The sequence below is a fragment of the Aquarana catesbeiana genome, linkage group LG11 (assembly GCF_042186555.1).
Source record: "Aquarana catesbeiana isolate 2022-GZ linkage group LG11, ASM4218655v1, whole genome shotgun sequence".
In the NCBI taxonomy this organism is placed as follows: Eukaryota; Metazoa; Chordata; class Amphibia; order Anura; family Ranidae; genus Aquarana; species Aquarana catesbeiana.
Genome location: NC_133334.1, coordinates 189024190 through 189042509, shown reverse-complemented (window position 1 = coordinate 189042509; position 18320 = coordinate 189024190). Strand labels below are relative to the sequence as shown.

The window sequence follows — 18320 nt, the reverse complement described above, 5'->3', positions numbered from 1 at the left end:
CCAGAAGGGATGTCAGCCGAGCAAGTCTTCAACATGAACACAGGAGAAGGATTGAAGGATTACAGGCCGTGTGTCGAGGAGTAGAGTACAAACACAGAGGAGCCATAGGAGGAAGCCATAGTCACCCCTGCGGGAGTACCAAAGTATTACTGTGATTTGACCCAAGTACGCAGCCAAGAATTGCCTCAGCTGACAAAAAAGTATATGAGACGGGATCACCTGAAAGATCCAATGGGGAGTCTGATCCGGAAATCGCTATCTGCCCAAGACCCTCAGATACTGGTGAATAGCCCCATCGAGGGGGCCAAAGTAATCCATAGAGAGTGGGAATGAATGAAGTTGGAAGATGGGGTCCTATATCGAAGAGGTCCCTCTAAGGAAGCAGAAGGTGTGAGAAACAGAGAAACATCGTCTAACTGTGTTGACCGCTCTTCATTATGATCATGGTCACTTAGGCCCAGATAGAACCTTCAAGCTGGTCAGGGATCGGTTTTACTTGCCGTCCATGAGAACGGAGGTGGAAAGCTACTGTCGCTCTTGCATTAGATGCATTCAAAGATAGACCTTACCAGGCAGGGCAGCCCCAATGGGCCATCTTCAAAGTCAGGGACCCATGGAGTTTGTGCGCATTTATTTCTTGTGTCTAGAACCTGACCTGAGTGGACGAAGTAATGTCCTGGTTGTGACAGATCATTTCACCCGATATGCTTAAGCTTTTCCCACTAGGAATTAACAAGCTAGTACTGTGGCAAAGACTCTAGTGGAGAAGTTCTTCGTTCATTACAGGTTGCCTCAGCGCCTGCATTCGGATGTCCTAATGACAAAATGGCACTTTTTTTTTTTTTTTGCAGGCTTTACCTTTCTTGTAGAAGATTTCTTTCTTTTTTGCAGGAAGCACAGGCTGCAGTTAGGGGCGTGTTTAGAGCAGCTAATTACTCACTTCCTCTTAGCCACACTGGCTCCTGGGAGCTTGTGTCATTGTTCCCAGGAGTCAGTGCGACGGCCTGTTACAAGAGTCATCGAGAGATTTCCATAGTGGGAGTGACGTCAACAGCTCCGTTGCCATCACAACGGGGCGGGACCTCCTACGACGCTGCTCGTTGTGATGGCAACCGGACCTGTTGACAGCGCTCCGATTTCTGTGTAATGCGCATGCGCGAGATCAGGAAAAGAACGGGCGGTGCATGCTGGTCGATCAGCAGCACTTTATCCCGGAAGAGGATGCCTGTGGGCTTCACATGCCCACAGGCAAGATGACAACCATGTAGATTTAATTATCTAAGTTAATTTATTAGGCGAAAACAGACAGCAATGTCACTGAAAAAAGGAACAAGTGAGTTCCCTATTGCTATATAGTAATCATTGTCATTTGGCCAAAAAAAAATTGATCGGAGAGAGTGGAACCCCGCTTTAAGAGAAAGCCAAGGAGGCCTCTACCATCAGAGAACAAAGGAACAAGAAATACTTTGATCTCAGTGTGAGGGCTCAGGATTTACAACCTGGAGATCGAGTGTTGTTGCGCAATCTAGGGGTGCCAGGGAAGCATAAGCTGGCTGATTGATGGCGTTCCCAACCCTACATTGTCTGTAAACGACTACCCCTGTGTACCAGGTTTGGCCTGAAGGGAAGACCGGTCAGTCCCAGATGCTGAGGCATAGGGCCCGGAAAACCTGCCCCCCCACACTCCCTGAAGTGGAGAGTGGCGATGAAGAATTAACCCTTGATTGGTTGTGGGTTTCTCCTTCGGAAGATTATTCCATTGTCCCTGATACTGAGGAAGAAGACCGTCAAAGAACACCCTTTAGGAGGAGGACATGTCTCCCTTTGCCTGAAATTTAAACATCAGATCCACACCCACCGAGGGGAGATAAGGAGGTCAAGATGGAACCCAATGAAGTGTCGAGTGTAATGGATGCTCCGATTCCTCCTACTAACCTTGCAGAGAGAGAGACAGTCCCTGAACCAGAACCAGAACCAGAGCCTGAAGTAGAACTTGAACCTGAATCTGGATGCAGTTTCTGGGGAACAAAACAGGGACCAGAGCCACTGGAAAACATCTACTCCAGGTTGAGACAGAGGATTTACCCTCCAAAAAGACTGACATATGATGCACTTGGAGAAAATTCTGATGAACTTATACCTACTGCTCAATGTTTCAGTCAAGCACTTGCCTCCTTTATGGAACCTTTAGTAAAGGATGACCTTGATCCTGACACTACTGGGGGGTGGGCCAGTAACGTGTTGCTGGTTTGTCACAAAATGAATATGACTTTGCCTGAGGATGTATATAAATTGCTGTTAGAATATCCTTTCTTGGGTCAGTTGTTAGCTGTTACAACTTCCAGTTTATCAGATGATTAAGTATTCAGTTTTATGATACAGTAAAGTGATCCCACAGGTTGTGATCTGTCTTTAGGGACCAAAGACTTTCAAGTGGGGGAAGGATGTAACAACATGGACTACAATTATAAAGTACAGTGTTCCTCCGGTATTTCTATGCATCGCATGTTCCTCTAGTGCCCAGTGTTATCAACTGACATCATGTTTGTGAGCCAAGCTGAAGGGATTGTGTGATGAGTAGTTCCACAGATTGATAATTGCTTTGCATGACCCTGTACCTGAACTACATATCCCAGGGATCTTTGCTACCATCGGAGAGATTGCTGAGAGGAACTATATAAGAAGCCAAAGCCCTGCCCAGCGTTCTCTTCCTCCTGGGCAGACCTCTGCGTGCATGGAGAGAGAGGTTGCAGCCTACCACACGGTGTACGACATTCCAACCTGGATGAAATGGGCCTAGCACTGCTTGCTGTTCGTCGGAAATCCATCCAGCATCACTTCGGTCGCTTGCCAACCTGTGTTCTAAGCATCGCATTGGGAGATCAAAACAGCAGAACCGCTGGACGCATGTCGATACAGTGGCTGCTGTCTGAAGGGCATTGAATCGGCCTGGTTGTTGGTGAGAGGGCAGTCTCCCACCTTTACAAATCCTTTTCTCATGGTTTCACTAGAACACTTTGCACAGACATCTTTACTTTGGAAATACTTTACTGAACCTATCTTGAACACTGTGCATAGACACCTTTAGCTTCTACCATTCATCAAGAAATCTTATTGCTTGCTATTACACCTTATTGGATACAATTAATGAGCTCCTACATGCCGGTGAAGACTATGAGATCTGCAACTGGGACATTGCTGTCATTTTTTGCTACAAGGGTCCTTATACCTTAGCCATTAAGTCTGACCTCTCATTAGGGTTAAAGGTTTATAGGCTGGCCAAGGATTCCCCTTTAGAAGTTTGTCAGTATAACCATTTAACTTAGTTTATCCTTTCAGGTGCAAGCAGTAATCCACTGTACATGTGTGTTTAATAGACTGTTTACCTGCAAATATCTTGACTTGTGTTATTGGGAGGAATTCCTTTGCTGAGTTGGCACTGTTGCCCAAAATTCAGCAGATCTATTACCTCTTTGTGACAATATCTTCTTTGAACTGTCCTAGTAAACCTTATCAGAATGTAAATGCACAGAGTTGTCAGACTTATTGCTTTAAGGTAGTGCAAAGATGTCTGAACCCAGAGTGTCAGGTGGGTTGGAATGTTCATCGGGTCATGGCAGTGCAGATGAGCAGGTAAATCCAAGCAGCCCCTTAGGGGGCCGTACTACATATACAATTGCGACACAAATCATATTGTAATCGAATGTTATTAAAAATTACCTTTCCTTTTCAATCAGAGAAACAGAGTGTGTACTGACCACCCCCAGAAACATAATTTCCTGCTTGTGTGATTGGCCCACCATTTTTCCCAGAAGTCTACACTAAGATATAAATCAGATTTCAGGCGTCCCCTGCAACAAAAATGTCATTTTTGGTGAGATACTTTCAATAGGAACAGGTCTAAAGGGATGCAGGCCCAGCAGATTTCCTCATTAGTGATCTGCAGGTGCACACCTGATAGATAATTATGAAACCACTTCCATTAGACTTACTTTAACAGTGCTGGGACAAGGTCATCCAGCGCCCAGGGCAAAGATGGCAAACTACGCCCCCCCTTGCCATCAGACTAATATTGGTGTAAGGTCTGTAATGTTTGTGATATAGTACTATATATATAATAGTACTTACAGTGTTACACTGCAGCAACCTGAGAGTAATGGGTGCACACATATAGGGTAGTGGTCGGTGGTGTCACTGTGGAAATCTGGAATGTGAAAAAGAAGTCCATGACCCTTTTCTAAAAATGTCCCGCACCAAGCCACATGGTGCTGTGGCAGCATGCAGTATGCAAGACTGATTTGCTTTCATGAAAACAGTTTAATAGAATTTAATGGGCGCGCACCTAAAACCGAGGTAAACTGCACATATAATCGCGTTGTGGCCAAACCACAGCGCACCAGTGTGAACCAGCTATTAGCCCCCATTCAAATTTACTGTGGCTTTGAAATCGTGCGACTTCATCTGAAATCACACGATTTCAAAGCCGCATCTCAGTGCAACTTCAGGCGCTACTTTGAAGACATCTGTGTGGCTTCATGCACAGATGTCTATTGAAGTTGCACCCGAAATTGCAAAAGTAGTGCATGTACTACTTTTTCAAGCTGATGCGGCACTGCAAAGTCAGCGTTGCATCGATTTGAACACTACCATTGCCAGCAATAGGATGTGACTTGTCAAATCGCATTACAAATCGCTCCAATGTGAAGGGGGGGGAGAAAGAGTGAATCAGTGAGGAGGTTGGGGTTGTAAGAGTATGTGCTAATAAAGAGCAAAGTGATGGAGTGCTGTGCAGAGAATTTGCTAGGCTGCATGATGGACACAGGACAATTACAAGAGCTAAAAGCAAACTGGGATGGAAAGGGTGTAAGATCTGTTTGTACAATGCTGAGCTGAGACCAGAGGCTGCAGGGTATGTGTAGTGAAGATTTATAGAGGGACAGCAGATAAGAGGACTTACTATGATGATCTTTCAGGAAAGGTAGAGAGAGAGGTGTAGATGGGGTAGAGCGGAGATGAGCAAGACCATAGTGAGAGTAAGGCTGGACATACATTATACAATTTTCTTATTCAATTTTCCTTTAGATTACCAAAACCATAAAATATGAGGTCAAACCTAAACACTTTCAATGTGTATACAGTCAGGCAGGCTCTTGCACTACAAAGTGGAATGTAAATCTAAAGAAAACTGAACAAGAAAATTGTATAGTGTATGGCCAGCCTAAAACCTCGTACACACGATTGGATTTTCCACAGACAAAGCCTCGGACTTTTGTCCGAAAGAGCATTGGCCAGGAACTTGTCTTGCATATAAACGGCAAGGAATTGTTGGCCAACAAACACGAACGTAGTGACGTACTACATAGTTTTTCAGCTCTTTAGCACTACCCTTTAGGCTCCTTCTGCTAATTTCATGTTAGTAGAAATTTGGTGAGTGTTGATTCGCGCTTTTCATTTCACGCTTTTCAGTTTCTGAATCGCTGTTCGTCAACCAGACATGTTGCGGAATTGGAGGAGATAACGTGTTATTTATTATTGGCCTTGGAGTTTTTGCTTTGACCCAAGTCCAGTCCAGGAACAGGAGGAGGAGGATTTCTTGGACCAAAAATTGGTTGCTTTAATAATCATGACCAATTATGTCATATGCCTTTGCTGCGGGAGCTCCAGGAGAATAAACCAGATGATTTTCGGATTTATCGCCAGATGACGGACCCCTACTTTCACCAACTGTTGACATTGTTGACCCCTTATGTTAGGAAGCAGGAAACATGCCTCAGGCTTTTATTTTATTTTTTGGTTGAATAATGATTTGATTTGGTATATTTTCTATATGTTTGGATGCATAGAATGCACTTTTTGGTTCATTTCTATTGGCAGATAGCATGCCTAATTTTATTTGTTTTCTTTTTTTAATGCACAATAAAAAAATGTGTAGAATAATACTTGGCTATGTGTTTTACTTCAAATGACAGCTTAGGAGTAGGCAGTTACATTTTAAAAAATACAATCTAAAATTGACAAGGAACACCAACATAGTAGTATCTTTGATCTTAAAAACGACGGGATAATGGCATTGTGGTAACTTGTTAAAAAAAAAAGCATAATAATATTACTCTTGATATCACTAGAAAATATAAGCCTTTTATAATTTGTTTGCCATAACTCCATCAGTATCACCAGCAAAGCAGCTTCATTATTATCCCAGTAAATAAAGAAGAAGAGAATGTGCGCTGCATTTCGAGATTTCATAATTTGCCACGTCACAAATGTTAATTATCCATTAATGAACGCTAGTTTACAAGACCGACCGCTTGCAGCTCGTCCTTGCTTCCAAGCATCTATGTTTGTACTTTGGACTTTTGTCCGACAGACTTGTGTACACACGTTCGGAAAATCTGACAACAGACATTTGTCCGCGGAAACTTTTAAAGCCTGCCATCCAACATTTGTCCGGTGGAGTGTACAAACGGTCCACCAACAGCCTGTCATCACACAATTCCAGTCGGAAAATCCGATTGTGTGTACGCGGCTTAACATGGGAAAAAGGTGAAGTGTCCCAGGAAGAAGAGCAAGATGAGGGCGGCAGTGTGGCTTGCTGGAGGATAGAGTGATTAATAGCTGCAGTAAATAGCAGAGATAATGCAGAGGTGGATGAGCGGAGGAGTCTGGGAATCAGTAGATATGCGGTAAATAGGTAAGTATACAGCACAATCACTCCTGTCAGTGAGGTAGGAGCACCTACCGAAGCTCCCAGTGCACCCCCACCCCTCAGATTAAGACACTGCCCAGGGCAAGTGACCCTTTGCCCCCCCCCCCTCCTGTACCAGCCATGCACTCTTTCACCCATATTATTGTAGATTTTGAACTACAACATCACAATAAAATAACTGAACTAATGTGATGTGGACCCAGTTTTCAAAAATAAGGGTCGTTTGTACGTGGTGACCCTAACTTGGTATAAAGCTTAAAAAAGACACTCACCCACCCCTCTATCCTTAGATACCAGCTATGCCCTACTCTATTTGATAGCTGACACTGGGTATAGAGGGGGATGAGTGCTGCTTTCGATGCTATGTATTTCAGCTATATCTCTGATCTCATGGAAACTGCTTTATTATTTTTTACGCTAGTTTGGAGTTTTATTTATATTCAGGGCACAAACTCTATTAACCACTTCAATACAGGGCACTTACAGTGCCTTGAAAAAGTATTCATACCCCTTGAAATTTTCCACATTTCGTCATGTTACAACCAAAAACGTAATTGTATTTTATTGGGATTGTATGTGATAGACCAACACAAAGTAGCACATAATTGTGAAGTGGAAGGAAGATGATAAATGGTTTTCAACATTTTTTACAAATAAATATGTGAAAAGTGTGTCATGCATTTATATTCAGCCCCCTTTACTCAGATACCCCTTATTAAAATCTAGTGGACCCAATTGCCTTCAGAAGTCACCTAATTAGTAAATAGAGTCCACCTGTGTGTAATTTAATCTCAGTATAAATACTGCTGTTCTGTGAAGTCCTCGGAGGTTTTTTGGAGAACCTTAGTGAATAAAGAGCATCATGAAGGCCAAGGAGCACACCAGACAGGTCAGGGATGAAGTTGTGGAGAAGTTTAAAGCGGGGTTAGGTTAGAAAAAAAATATCCCAAGCTTTGAACATCTCACTGAGCACTGTTCAATCCATCATCCGAAAATAGAAAGAGTATGGCACAACTGCAAACCTACCAATACATGGCCGTCCACCTAAACTGACAGGCTGGGCAAGGAGAGAATTAATCAGAGAAGCAGCCAAGAGGCCCATGATAACTCTGGAGATGCTGCAGAGGTCCACAGCTCAGGTGGAAAAATCTGTCCATGGAACAACGATTAGTCGTGCACTCCACAAATCTGGCCTTTATGAAAGAGTGGCAAGAAGAAAGAGAAGCCCAGAGCAAAAAAAAATTGCGCAGGGCTTACATGACAATGTTAACAGAGTACAGCATGGAGAAATAAGAGAGCTCTTCTGATTGGGGCAGCTGGAGGAGGAGGGGTCACAGACAGTGAAAAAGGAGATGGCCCCTCCCCAGCGTTCAGTTGCAGCGGGAGGAGCTAGCTTGGCTGAGGTGCAGCATGTCGGTGGTAGACAGACTGCTGGCCCAGCTGCGGGTGGAGGCAACATCTCGGGGTGAAGAGTGGCTGCAGGAGCAGCTGGCAATGGTACTGGGCGATGGGTTCCCGGGAACCAGTAGTTGGGGGCAGGAGTCCACATGAGTTTGGCGGTCCCGGCCGCTGGAGCACTTCTCCTCTGACTCCTACCCCAGAGCTTGGCGTCACACCAGGAGCCACGTACGGGCCCCTTCAGGGTCTCCCGCTAAGCGCCCGGCTGTGCCTGCAGTGGGAGTCCTGGGAGGAATCCTCCTCAAAAATGGAGCTCGGCGGACGGGGCATGGATTAGATTAGATTACTAGATTATTATTATTAATAGATTCTATTATTTTCTATTATTCTATCATTCTATTATTCTATTATTTTATATTTATTTTTCATTTTTAACTTTTTCCATTTTATTTTATTTTAACCTGATACCATGTGCTTTTTTAATTTTAAACTTAATTTACTTCAAATAGTTTTAAATGATGGAATACAATTAAATTTATGGTTAATGTGTGTATAATATAATCACATTTATGGTTAATGTTGTGTGCATGCCAGCAGAATAATGTGTTCAGAATAGTAGCATGCGGTGACCCTTAATTAAGGTATAATGCAGGGACACAAATCGGAGTTCTGACCAACCATGGATTACTATTGTTTATATATATACATTCACAGGAACCGTAAAGATGGTAATGGAAATTTCATCTTATTTCTGGTCCTGTGTACCATAGCTACTTACTTTCAGTCTTTAACATTGTAATAATTGCGGCCGTCAAATTTATACATAGACGTTGTCTATGACATTCTCATAATACAACATCATGTCCATTTGAACATTGCGGGCTTTGGTTCTAATTATCTCAACCAAAATGGCCGCCGCTATCACAAATTTGTGCGCATGCTACATAAAGACGGGAGGTGTAGCAAGATGGACGCTCCTGTTGACGTCTGATGACGAAACGCATAGGGCAGGCTTATGAATGTCTTTGCGTCACTTCCGGTCAAACCAAAAATAGGATTCTGACGGCATTCATTCACCCATGTTTACATGCTTTTAAAATCTGTACAAAATGTGAGTATATCTCTTATTTTTATTATTAATAAATTTTTATTAACGTATGTTGTCAGATGCCCCCCAGTGTCAGTTTTGCTGCAATACTCTCATGTGAGGGCATTCGCACAAACAGACGCTGGTGGAAGACCATTGGATGCAGAAACCTTCCCGTGGACATGGCAGATCTGTTTGCTCTTTTAAGGATGTCTGTTTATGCCTCTCCAAGGAACTGGCCACTCCATGGTGCATTTCAACTCCTAAGTAAGCAAGTCTGCGTGCTTTGGGAACCATAGCATAACCATACAAAATTATGGCCCACTGGGCCATGGTATAGTACGGTTCGCATCACTGGTAGCAGTGGGAGTGTGCACATGGTTGTGTTCAAAACCATGTGCTTGCCACATGGTTTTGCACACCACCATCTGCACACGTCACTACTGCATTTCTATTTGATTGTATGCATGTGTGTCATTGGTTCTTTTGAATGAATACAAATGTCTGATTGGCTGATTCTGAAGCCACTACCTTCTTTTGTTATCCATGTGTTTAGTATAAATAAAAGCAGCGTGGCTATTTTGCTCAGGATTTTATACTGAGCTTGAGGTGACACCAACGTCTGTTTGTGTTACTTGGAGAGAAAGAAAGGCGCGCTTTCCCGGCATTATATAAGAGAGCTTTTTGTGCTTTTAAGCGCAAAGAAATATGCTTATAGGGAGAAGCTTAGATTTTCCTTGAAATTAATGGTGGGCCAGAAAGGAAGCCAACAGATCTTCTTAATTCAGCGGACCTCGAGGGGAAAGAGACCTCCAGAACCATACCAGCAAAGGCCGGCCAATGGTAAGAACCATACTTCAAGTTTTTTGAACATTTTTGCTGTTCTGTGTTCGAGATCTTGATTCTCTGTCCACTGTATGAGGTAAGATCTACCAGGCAAAGAACCTTATGTTTTTTTGTCGCTCCCTTTATAATGATGGGACTTTCATTGTAGGTTATACTTTTGTCATTGTAAGTAGGTCTATTAATTGGGGAAGCACCTATATTTAAATCCTCTATAGGTCCCATTTAATACAAACCTAAAGTGAATGTTGTGTATAGGGATGAGCTGAACACCCCCCAGTTCGGTTTGCACCAGAACTTGCGAACAGACCAAAACTTCGCACGAACGTTAGAACCCCATTGAAGTCTATGGGACTCGAACGTTCAAAATCAAAAGTGCTCATTTTAAAGGCTAATTTGCATGGTATTGTCCTAAAAAGTGTTTGGGGACCTGGGTCCTGCCCCAGGGGACATGTATCAATGCAAAAAAAAGTTTTAAAAACTGCCGTTTTTTCGGGAGCAGTGATTTTAATAATGCTTAAAGTCAAACAATAAAAGTATAATATTCTTTTAAATTTTGTACCTGGGGGGTGTCTATAGCATGCCTGTAAAGGGGCGCATGTTTCCAGTGTTTAGAAGAGTCTGACAGCAAAATGACATTTCAAAGGAAAAAAAGTCATTTAAAACTACCCGCGGCTATTAATGAATTGCCAGTCCGACAATACACATAAAAGTTCATTGATAAAAACTGCATGGGATTTCCCCACAGGGGAACCCCGAACCAAAATTACAAAAAAAACTGGTGTGGAGGTCCCCCTAAATTCCATACCAAGCCCTTCAGGTCTGGTATGGATTTTAAGGGGAACCCCGTGCCAAAATTAAAAAAAAAATTGGCATGGGGTCCCCCCAAAAATCCATACCAGACCCTTATCCAAGCACGTAACCTGGCAGGCCGCAGGAAAAGAGGGGGGATGAGAGAGCGCCCCCCCTCCTGAACTGTACAAGGCCACATACCCTCAACATTGAGAGGGTGCTTTGGGGTAGCCCACCAAAGCACCTTGTCCCCATGTTGATGAGGACAAGGGCCTCATCCCCACAACCCTTGGCCGGTGGTTGTGGGGGTCTGCGAGCGGGGGGCTTATCGGAATCTGGAAGCCCCCTTTAACAAGGGGACCCCCAGATCCCGGCCCCCCCCTGTGTGAAATGGTAAGGGGGTACAAAAGTACCCCTACCATTTCACTAAAAAACTGTCAAAAATGTTAAAAATTACAGTTTTTGACAATTCCTTTATTTTTTCCATCTTCTATCAGTTTTTTTGTGAAATGGTAGGGGTACTTTACCCCCTCACCATTTCACACGGGGGGGGGATGGGGTCTGGGGGTCCCCTTGTTAAAGGGGGTTTCCAGATTCCAATAAGCCCCCCGCCCGCAGACCCCCACAACCACCGGCCAAGGGTTGTGGGGATGAGGCCCTTGTCCTCATCAACATGGGGACAAGGTGCTTTGGTGGGCTACCCCAAAGCACCCTCCTAATGTTGAGGGCATGTGGCCTGGTACGGTTCAGGGGGGGCTCTCGTCCCCCCTCTTTTCCTGCAGCCTGCCAAGTTGCGTGCTCAGATAAGGGTCTGGTATTGATTTTTGGTGGGGGCCTCCACGCCAATTTTTTTTTTAATTTTGGCGCGGCGTTCCCCTTAAAACCCATACCAGACCCTGTATGAATTTTGAGGGGGACCCCTACGTAATTTTTTTTTTTTACATTTTGGCGTGGGGTTCCCCTTAATATCCATACCAAACCTGAAGGGCCTGGTATGGAATTTAGGGGGACCCCACACCAGTTTTTTTTTAATTGTGGTTCGGGGTTCCCCTGTGGGGAAATCCCATGCAGTTTTTATCAATGAACTTTTATGTGTATTGTCGGACCGGCAATTCATTAATAGCCGCGAGTAGTTGTAAATGACTTTTTTTCCTTTGAAATGTAATTTTGCAGTCAGACTGTTCTAAACATGGGAAACATACGCCCCTTTACAGGCATACTATAGACACCCCCCAGGTACGAAATTTAAAGGAATATTACACTTTTATTGTTTGACTTTAAGCATTATTAAAATCACTGCTCCCGAAAAAACGGCCGTTTTTAAAACTTTTTTTGCATTGATACATGTCCCCTGGGGCAGGACCCAGGTCCCCAAACACTTTTTATGACAATACCATGCATATAAGCCTTTAAAATTAGCACTTTTGATTTCTCCCATAGACTTTTAAAGGGTTTTCCGCGGCTTTCGAATTTGCCGCGAACACCCCAAATTGTTCGCTGTTCGGCGAACTGGCGAACAGCCGATGTTCCAGTCGAACATGAGTTCGACTCAAACTCGAAGCTCATCCCTAGTCGTGTATGACTAAGCAGGCTGTGTAATTCTATGCTGTATGATATGTTTGTGATGTACATGAGAAACAGAAATGGATGAATTGTGATTTTTACCTTTGTATGGGACCAAGACACATGTCCCCATAAGTGTAAAAATATTTTTAAAGGGTTTGGTTTTAAGTTGAAATGCCTGTCGCATATCCAAGTGCCCATGCATTGTTGGGACATCACAATAGGAGCTGTTTACACCCTGTGGGGGGTCTCAGGTTTCTAGGTAATAGCATGGGGGGAGTTCTGTTGACTTTCTAACTCTCAGAGTCAAATATTATGTTGTATTTGGGACAAGAGTGTATTGTTTAAGACGTTTTATTTCATGTTTTATGTAATTTTATGTAACTTTGGCATTTTTGGATATATTACATAATTGCATGGTTGGTGGGGTTGGGTGGAGACACCAGTCCATTCAGTTCAGCCTGAGTGAGTGTGGGTGTGTGTCTGCAGCTGTCCCTGTGCATTGTGTCTCATTGAGATGCTCATTTTTGTTTAAAGGTACCCATATAGTGCCATCGGTTTGCGCAAGGCTCCACACATGCATCGCACGCTCGCGTCAGTCCCTGCCCTCGGGGGGCCCGCAGTCCGGAGTCCCCGGTTTGCATTCACATACTAGGGCCAATTTTGGACTGGGGCCAATTGGCCTGCCAGTATGTCTTTGGAGTGTGGGAGGAAACCGGAGTGCCCGAAGGAGACCCACGCAGGCACAGGGAGAGCATGCGGGCTCCAGGTGGGTGGTGTCGTGGTTGGGATTCGGGCCAGTGTACTTTTTTGCTGCTAGGCGGGAGTGCTAACCACTACACCACTGTACCACCCAATATTGTTTAGTCAAATATGCCTATATTTTAGTATGGGCCCTAATTGACATAGCCTAAAGTGTTTGTTTAGGGATAAGTGTTCATTTTGATGTCTCAATTGTTTCAGTTTTTGTAGGGAGAAATCCTAGTTTGTCATGGTTTCCTAAAATGTTTGTAAGTGTTCATGTGGTCTCTCAAATGTGTAGTTTTGTGAGGAGAAGTTTGTGTAGCTAAGTGAAGAAATTTTGGTTTTGGCGGAAAAATGCGCCATTTTGTTGTGGCCTGGCTTTCATCTGCCATTTCCTTTTGTTGTTGTTACCATGTGACTGTGCTGTGGTTTTCGTCGGCCATCTTGCTGTAGTCTACCATGTGGTCGTGGCCTGGCTTTCGTCTGCCCTTTTTTTTTTGTTGTCTGCCATGTGGCTACTGTCGTCTGACATTTTGAGGACCTGTGGGTCATCCTATAGGGGAAGGTACAGCCACCATTCCTTTGTGTGTGAAACCATGTGACACGAGCCACCATCTTGTTTCTAGGCATCATATCTGTTTTCTTTTAAGTGAATGTAAGCTATTGTAGGTGAGCTGTGTTTGTACTTTTTATCAACTTTTCAGTATAAGAGTGGCGATTTTTGTATTGGATTCCGGTTTTGGGTGGGGTCTCTACTTTGCACTGAATTTCAATGGATAACAAGACTAGCTTTAACTGTGAGTTTTTGTACTTTTAGCGGTGTGTGTTTAATTTTTTTATTATCGCTTTAGCTGAGGTTTATATTGTATAGCCTGCAGTATATGAAGCTAGGCTTACCCTCCCCCTCCCTTTTCCTGTACATTGATATGTAAATAAATCAGTTTGAGGGGTTTTTAGAGCTGGGCATGCAATAGGAAGTTCTTCTCAACATTCTATGTATCCACAGGAAGTTGGTGGGGGGAGCTTGTTGTCCTATGACACAAGCAAATGAGATTTGTGCTTGGAAGGACAATGGGAAAATACAGGCGTTTAAAAGTGTTTTAAATTTAATTCCAGTTGTCTTTTTAGTTTTATACTGTAATACAGTTTTGGGTAGAGAGCAAACAGGAGGCATCCAAGTTATTGTTGTAATATCTAGGTACAGATAGAAGCCATAAGATTGTTTTTGTTTTGAATAGCGGAGGATTTCATGGTGTTTTTGTAGTTGTCGGACGAACACGTTTAGAAGGCTGTATATCATGAGACTGGTCGGGCCGTGTATAATAGTCGAAATTCCAGTGTGCGATTGTATTAGCATAAACGTGAGGAGTAGTACGCTAACAGCCCCGCTCAGGCCGTGTTTAATAATCGGAATGTGGGGGTCAATTATGGTGATAAAGGCGCAAACCATAACCGCTCCGAAAATAAAGTGCAGGGTTCTCTGGACGCAGAGTTCGCCAAAAAAGCGTTTCGAATCGTCATGGGCAATGGGTCGTCCATACCCCAGTCAGACAGCTATAAAATACATGAAATCTGAGTATGGGGCTAAGGCCATTAAATCCCAGAAAGATTGACATAGGTGGTCCAAGGATACTATTTTGGTGTTTTCCTTCACCCATTTTTGCATTCTCCTATTCACACACAAATTCTTCTTGTATAAGGGGTTAACCTACCCAAACTAATACCTCATAAGGTATCACACTCTGCAGAGCGTGTAACACAGGTATATTGTTGCTTTTCGCTGAAGATTTGTTTACATACCTTTTCATATTTTTTTATATATTTTTTGTACTATATACTATTATATATCTATATATCTATATTTATGGTGGCTTTTGCAGTTTATGCTTTTTATGTATTTTATTTAAGGTTTGCAAGAGATGGCCGCGGGTGGTACCCATTAGGCAGTAATTTGTTCATTGCGGGTTTACTGTGCATTTATATTGGTAAAATGCATACATATCGCCCCTTATTGGGGATATATGTATATACATTCTTGTCTGGAGGTTGTATTTAATCCCTTTTAGCTTATTTATTTATCTATTTTTATTAATAGTATCCACAGCTTGTGTCCTTGGTTGATGTCCCCTAGTAATATTTATTACGATTCCCAGTTGCTTCTGCCTGCTTCCGGTAATTAGACATTCCTTGCAGACACTCAGCGTGTATATCTATTCCCAGGGTGACAGGTTAGCTCCACCCTCGCTGACGAAGTTCTTTGGACGTAACGCCGTGTACGGGGGGAGGAGCTATACGTTTGACGTCACCCGCTGCCATCTCGGGCTTCACAGCTGTTCGGACGCGAACAGTCTGTTTGCAGCCTAGTGCTTTTTGTATTTGCCGCGCCGTGGATCGCTTTTAATAGTATAATTTTTTACTTTGATTCCACCGAACTCTTAACTTGAAAGTTGATCCAATAAAATTTTATACGGAATACACTTAGATCCTTTCTCTTTATCTTTGGGGATTGCTGTTTTCCACTCTGCACCGAAGGTTACGGCTTCACTTCAGATATACTGTTTGACCGACCACCGCAGACGAGATCTAAGGCAGCTGCCCATCAGATATTCATCCAGGCGTGTCTGACCCCCTGTAATTAGGGGTCCATCCTTTCCGGTAAGCGTACCCATACGATTTTGTATATGACATCTGAGATGCAGGAAAAGGGGACCAGTCTGTTTGTGCCAAGAAGAATTTAATATATGTCTTACTAGATGGACTTTTTATTTAATGCTTTTATTTAATGCTTTTAACAGTTTGTGCTGCACTTTCATTTTTTTAGTTATTTGCTATTGAGGTTGGTGAATCCTTTAAGTGTCCAGCTTGCATTCATTATTATGTTTAGTTTGCGCGGATTGTCCTCTGCTTTATTTTTACTTGTTTCTCACCATTCTATCTGCTGCATCTATGGAGGTTTTCACCTTTCTTGAACAGAGAGAGGTGAAATTGAATGAGATATTCTCTAAAACCCCTCTGCTAATGTATCTGATGACCTTACCACCATTTTTAGAAAACTTGGATATCTTTTTGAAAAAAAGAATTAAGCATGGTGGGATATTGTGTCATTCGAACAATATATTAAAAGTAAATTGGTGCCAAGAAGGCTTAGGTGAGATTTGCCCCCGAATGATGGCCTAACTGATGAAGATTCATTATCAGAATGGCACCAGTTTTTTTATAGCAAAGGTCAAGAATTGATTGAATTTCTTCTAACTAGAAAGAGGAAAAAAATTAGATTATTAGACCAACAAATTACTGCGTTGAAGAGTTTATTGGAACCAGCACAGAATTCTCCAGATTTTTCTAGATTATCAGGAGAATTAAAAAATAAAATGCTTAAGTGGGATAAAGAAGGGCAGGAGAAAAAAGTAACAAGTTTATCAGGGACTCAGGGGACTTCTCTAGAGGAGATATTTTTAAATGGCAATCTAAAATACAGACCCCAGCCCCTGCTCCCCCAAATTCCATCTTACCAATCCCAAATGTACTACCACCTGATACCCCAGGTCCCTTGCCGCAATCCCCTCAGCGAGTTGGGCATGTCTCTCAGGGAGCTGTTCCCAAGAGATTTAATGGAAACAAGAGAGGTAGGGGCAATTCCTCTAGGAGGGGCACCGATAGTGGGTATTACCATCAACAATCACCTCAATATGATCGTGGACAGAGAGGTGAGAGTTGGAGGCCTTCACGCCCTCCCAGAAGTAGGAACCTGGGTAGTTATTCCCATAGAGACCAATACTCACATTCTGAACATAACTCTCATTATGATAATTATGACCAACAGTATGCCAGAACTCCAATTGCTCTAAATAATAGATTCACTCCTCTGTCGCAGGACAATACAGAGTATCAGAATCATTTTTTAGGGAACCCCCAACTCCAGTGGCCGGACCGAGGAGATTACACTCCGACCGGAAACAGACAAGGGGGAAAACGAAGACAAAGAGAGGGAGAAGAGCAGGACATAAAACAAAAAAGACAAAAATCCCATTAGGTATGGGTATCTATAACATTAGTGGTGTTGATCTATCGGAGGATGAATTAAGAGTATTAGATAAGGGCCTTAAATTTGCCCCGGCCTGCAACCTCAGTAAGTTTAAAACGTATATTAGTTTACAAAAATTTGTAAGAACAGTAAACATCAAGAGGTATTTCCTCTCCAAACCCGGAGAAAGGTTGGCCTGTACTAACCCTACAGAGAGTTTGGGTATACACTCCAATCTGGCCAACAAATCGGTCTTTAACCCCCCAAAATATGATCACAGACATGTAGAAGTCTTCAAGAATATTGTCTCCAGTGACCTAGAAGACCTGAAAGTCAGAAAAGTCGGTGACCCATCTTTCCTCAAAAAGGGAATCAGTACTTTGGAAAAAAATAATAATGTGGTTATACGGCCTGCTGATAAAGGGGGTGGGCTCATGGTCATGAGTAAATCTTATTATCAGGGTGAAATGGACCGCTTGCTGTCAGATAGAAGTACTTACCAGGTTCTTAATAAAGATCTGACTTTTCAATTTAAGGAGGAGCTCGAGACTCTCGTCTCCTCTGGAAAGTCAAGAGGAGTGCTTAATAAAAAGGAAGCATCTTATTTGAACCCAAGCGCCTGTAGAAGACCTATCATATACTTCTTACCAAAAATCCACAAGGATCTCCAGGCTCCTCCTGGAAGACCCATTGTAAATGGTATAGATTCTGTCTCAGCGCGCTTGGGTCAATATATAGATTACTTTCTCAAACCTCTGGTCACTACCACGCCAGCCTTTCTTAAAGACACGAAACACATCATACAGATTGTGGAAAACCTTCCCTTTAGTGACAATAGTTTATTGGTGACAGCCGATGTTGGCTTACTATATACAATTATTGGACACTCTGATGCGGTCCGATCGGTGCAATGGGCTCTCGATAGGTCGGATTTACCCCCTCAGCTCATTAGCTTTATTTTGAGATGGCTTGAATTTTGCCTTGCCAGAAATTATTTCTGGTATGGGGGGAAATTCTTTTTGCAAACTCTCGGTGTTGCCATGGTTTGCTCCGAGCGTTGCTAACTTGTTCATGGCACACTGGGAGGAGCAGTGTGTCTTTGGTAGCAGACCGGCACAGCTGATCTGCTACCAGAGATATATAGATGACTTATTCATGATCTG

At 43.0% G+C, this 18320-nt stretch overlaps 1 protein-coding gene across 2 annotated transcripts in view; it reads right to left on the bottom strand.

The window, feature by feature from the left end:
• The window catches only part of SPTBN2 (spectrin beta, non-erythrocytic 2), a 1434510-nt gene that overhangs the window by 1298189 nt on the left and 118001 nt on the right, over window positions 1-18320 (bottom strand). The window lies entirely within an intron of this gene.